At 39.2% G+C, this 5157-nt stretch overlaps 1 protein-coding gene across 1 annotated transcript in view; it reads right to left on the reverse strand.

Moving 5' to 3' along the window:
- LOC106531563 (mannosyl-oligosaccharide 1,2-alpha-mannosidase IA) overlaps positions 1 to 5157 on the reverse strand; it is a gene marked incomplete at its 3' end in the record, with an annotated part of 155151 nt that overhangs the window by 41435 nt on the left and 108559 nt on the right.

Genomic DNA, 5157 nt, shown 5'->3' on the forward strand with positions numbered 1-5157 from the left:
CCACTAGATGTCTAACTGTTGGCGGATTGCTTCGACCAATTACGTCAAGTATTGAGCTCCAACAATTAGTGGATTTGCGCTTTAGCGGGCTGGTGCCCACCACTGATTGAAGTCCACTTTTAAAAAAGCACAATGTGAATGCAAACCACACTAAACAAAAATAAATACAGTCTGCTTTTGTTCCAGGCCAAACAAGTGGACTAATGGACTTTCCTGGTGTGAATGCACCCTTAGACTTCTGAAGCCCCCGACAGGCTGAACATAAACATCTAACTGAAAACTTCATTGGTTTTCTGTGTATTATTCTGGTTTCCAATCTGAACAAWCCTTTACAAGCTGAATAAAATTTAKAACAATTTGATTTTTAYGTCCTTGCTCCYCAAGTGGGCCACACCCCCTGATAAACAGCAAAAAAACACCACATGTAAAGTTGACAGTGCAACAAAACGATGGAGTTCATTTGAATGTTGGATTATTTGCATCATTGCAACAACTGAAGGATTAACACCCAGCAGAACAACATTCAGACCAACCTGAGTGTATAAAACTGTTGATAACTGACAGTGAGATTGGTATGAAAAACTTGTAATAAAACATACTATCAAGTTGGAACAGCGCACTAACAGGAAGGATGTGAGAATGTTTTACTGGAAACCAGCAGAGCCTCCAGTTACTGTAAAGCCCTTTATGTGCAGCCACTTTAAGAATTATCAAGAGGGCAAATCAGACAAACTCAGACCGCAGTAAATGATCTAATGTTAAATATTTCATGATGCTAAGCTTCCTACGAAACAAACTCAAAGCAGACTGAATGAGAGGTGATAAAGCATCGTTTAAGCCGCCCTGTGGAGGGTCGCTGCTGTCAGAGACAAACAAGGCTGAACTGGAACCCTGGAAGGTTTTCATCTGGAGGAAAATGTCAAACATTCACTCAAACAGTTCAAGGAGGCCAAAGAGCACAAAACAGCCTGACATGACTCCTCCTGGCAAAGCAAACACACTGCCTAACCAGTGATGCCGGGGCTTCCACGCCTTCCTGCACAAGATCTGGCTTCCTGGAGGWAACCTTTGAAGCATGGCGAGCCAGAAGTGAAAGGGTGGTTCGGGGTCGACACAGGTTTATTCTGGGAGGAAAAGAAATGTCCAACAGACAGAACGAATTTTAAATAAGATTTGTTTTGTGTTATACATGTAAATAAATGGCAAACTCAAACGTGTTACCCAATTCTCTGCCCATTTTTCACATTTTCTTCCTGATTTAAAAGGAATTCGCTCCATATATTCGGTAAAACCTAATTCAGCAAGGTGTTTGGAACAAAAAAAAAAAAATGAAACCAGAAGACAAGCTGAGCAGAGAATTGTCTGGATGAAATGTTGCACAAGTGTTAAACAAAGCTCCCTGTCAATTTACTGTCTGAGGCAAAACAAACCAACAAACCAACAAACCTCACAGTTAGATGGTAGACACAAACCAAAATACACACAGACAGTCCTGCTGTGCAGATTCTTAAAAGCACCAAAAAACAAAACAATGAATCCATCAGAGGTAACTTCAGCTGCACAGACAGACGTCCATATACTCAGAGTTCTGGAAACCAAACCTGCAGACAGCTGATCTAATTGGACTGTAAGTCTGACCGACGGTTGTTCTGCCAGAATCAGACATCAACACAGGGCTGCAGGGAACACTGCATGTTTACTATTAGGCATGAGCTGGTATGAAATTCTGACCCTATGGTTTTTTTGGTWTCACAGTATTACCGTTCTAAAAGCTTTTATTTTGAAACTGGCATTTGAAAACACAATTATCTTTGGAAGCTGTTTTTAAAACACAGCTGTAACGCAAAAATGTCATTTCCCTTTAGTGTGCACGTTCAATCAAGCAATTAAGTTAAACTGATAAAGTTTACATCTGATGCTTTTCTACTGCTTCAATCGCTAAGACAAATCAGGATATACTGTGCGACAAGTCATCTTTATTGTAATGTATCRCAGTGGGAGTATTGTGTTTAAGATTCTGAAGGGGTATTTGATGTGAAAATGATCATATGTATAAATAATTAAACAAAAATCACAAGTATCAGGCTCTATGAAATGTGTGTTCAGCCAAAGTTACAGAGACACTCTGTAACTTTGACTTTTACTTAAAATTAATCAAATACAATTTTCTTGCAGTCAAGTTGTGACTGGCACAATATGCCACAGTAGCACGGTAATATGTTTCACTAATGCCGAAGCTAAAGTTAGCTATTTCATTTAAAGATAGCATAATAGCATCAACTTTTCCTGGTGGTATGCCTACTAGGCCTGTGTATTGGCAAGAATTTGGCGATACGATTCATATCATGACAGAGGGGTCACGATACGATTTATCCCGATATATTGCGATACTATAAACAAGGAGATATATCGCGATATATTGCGATTTTTTGTCCAAAAATTCTATTAAACAAAAACCTCTTACTAGGAAAAAAAATGAAAAAGCAAAATTCATTGTGTCAGAAAATTCTAATATTACATAGACATACTTTTGATACATTTAGCTGTGTTCTGCTTTGTATGTATTTTATTTTATTTGTTTCATATTTCTTATTTCATCCATGTTTTCAATTATTAGACTAAATTTGACAATAAATAGTTTGAAAATATATTTGTTTTTAGTTTTTAATATTAATTTACAATATGGTCACCCAACACTTAACAAGAGGAGCCAAATGTCTGGCTCACTGCTGCCARCTAGTGGTCAGAGGCTGAACTACAACATAAAAATGAACGGCTGGYAGGAAAGTTGACATTTTAAACCTTAATAAAAAACCAATATAGGGTTTTAGAATATCGATACAGTATCGGGAAATGAAATATCGCGATATTTCAGTGTATCGATATTTTCTCACACCCCTAATGCCTACCATGTTAGATGTGTCCACAAGCATGWTTTGAAGCCGTTGATGTCTGTTTTTATGGTAGAAACAGTATTCCAATATAGTTGACTTTATTCTTTTAGATGGAGCAAAAGTTCCTTCAACCATCACACAACCTGCAGAGCAGGCAGCTCAACACRACTGGAGATTTCACCTTCACTTACTCACTGATGAGACATAAAAAAAACCCAAACAAAGCAGTTTTGAGACCGTGACTTTTTCATATCGGGGTATATCGGGGTGAAACCAGTATACAGCCCATGCCTATTAACTAYTGAAATTTTATGGAAAGCGTACCGGGCCAAATATGTGCCAACATTTCACGTGACCTTGACGAGTTTATAATGTGCAAATTATGTGATGTTTACATGTTAAATTTCATGCCTAATTAATAATATGTAACATACAAGTTTTTGTGTGCCATTTGTGCCTTCTTGTTAAGGTTTATGTTGCTTTTGTGTAACCTCACTTCCTGTCAGTTTGAGTCGTGTCTCTTTCGATTGGCTGTTTCAGGTTCAAAGCAAACAATGTGTCGTTGATGAGATGTTAACATGTAGTTTACACATTCAATTCGTGTGAAAATTTGACATATTTTACACGTTGTTTGCGTGCTGTATACACGTCACAGCTCAGTGAAATGTTTGTGCATAGGCTTTCAATAAAACTTAGCCTCCGGTCCTCCCACCTGCTCCTTTTATTCAGATCTGTACACAGATTACAAACATGCTTCTGTTGGACTTTAAGCAAACCAGAACAAATTTTTATTTTAATATCTTGATCCAACTAAATCAGTTATTTGTCAAATGTCTAATTTTGGATTTACACTTTCTGTTCATGTGAACTAACCCAGATGAGTCCCACCCGTCCTCTGTGGTGAGCTCGGCTAACTGTCCTTAGCTTTCCTCAGAGATGCAGCATGCTGCGAGTCTGCAGTCYCACCTGAGGAAACTCATTCTTTTCACACCGCTGAGCTGAGCAGAGCCAAGCAAAGATCCGCCGCATTCTAATTCCACACTTAGGTGCATCACGCTCACAGGAGCTGTAATTAAAAAAAATGTGCACTCGATGCTGCAACGCTTGGTATTTCAGAGTCGGTGCTGGGAAAAGTGGAACTGCTTGGGTCAATAGCTTTTTAATCAGAAACTGTTTCGAAACGACTGCAAAACGTCTCCAGGATGGGTCTAAAACATCGTTCTGCAGAGAGATACATACACCGCTACAGACGAACTATACTGCCCACAGACATCACCATCTACAGTAACTCTTYAGGTAAATGAGTTACTAACATCTAATTTCCCTCTGGGATCAATAAAGTATTTTTGAATTGAACTGAATTGAGCTGGTCTGTGCCTCGATAGTTTAASTTAGTTAATTACATTGATGTAAAAATGGTCGTCTAATCAGGGCTGGTGTTTTCAGGATGGCCACCTCAGTCTCACTGCTTTACAGCTCAGCTGCTTAAAGCAACCAAGCTGTAATGACATTTTGAGTCCTAAATTAAACACACATCGTCTCCCTTCCGTGTACATTCAACACACTCGCACAATAGAAAGACAAAAGGGGGGGGGKGGGGGGAGAAAAAAATAAGACAAAAAAGACAAGAATGACTGACAGGCAAACAAGCAGCAGATAGGAGTGGTGAGAAAAGACCGAACAATGGGCATGTCAGAGTCAACGGCTAATCTGTGATTAGATAGCATCTCGATTTGATACTCAAATGCGAGCAACGAGGGAGACTCTGTCTGCTTTCTCTGTCACTCAAAGAGGCAAGCGCGTGCACACGTGTGTGTRCGCACGAGTATATTAACAAGGCAAATAGCTTTCAGGCCTTATCAGCCTTGCAGGGAGAAAAGATAAGGTCCACTGAGTGCAGGACTGAAAAGCAGAGCAGCTCCCTTCAGGCCCAAAGAAACAWAGCAGCAGACATGAACCCCGGGGATATTTCTAACAATAACCTGCTGCAGATCTGTCAGACGCTAACCCCAGGGACAAAGCAACATGCTTCTGCATATTTACATGTTCAATTTTATACTTGTGTGCCAACAGATGTGGGAAAAAATATGATTTTACTTGTGTTGGTAGGATTATCAAAGTATYTTGTGAACAAGGACATATTTTATAGAAAATATCAAAGTAATTGTTGGAACTGCTTAACTAAAATGAAATGAAAGTTAGGTGTGGTCATTAAGTAATAAGTGCTTTAGTCAGTGGTGGGCAGCACTAATCCAAAAATTAG

Source organism: Austrofundulus limnaeus, unplaced genomic scaffold (assembly GCF_001266775.1).
Source record: "Austrofundulus limnaeus strain Quisiro unplaced genomic scaffold, Austrofundulus_limnaeus-1.0 Scaffold650, whole genome shotgun sequence".
NCBI lineage: Eukaryota > Metazoa > Chordata > Actinopteri > Cyprinodontiformes > Rivulidae > Austrofundulus > Austrofundulus limnaeus.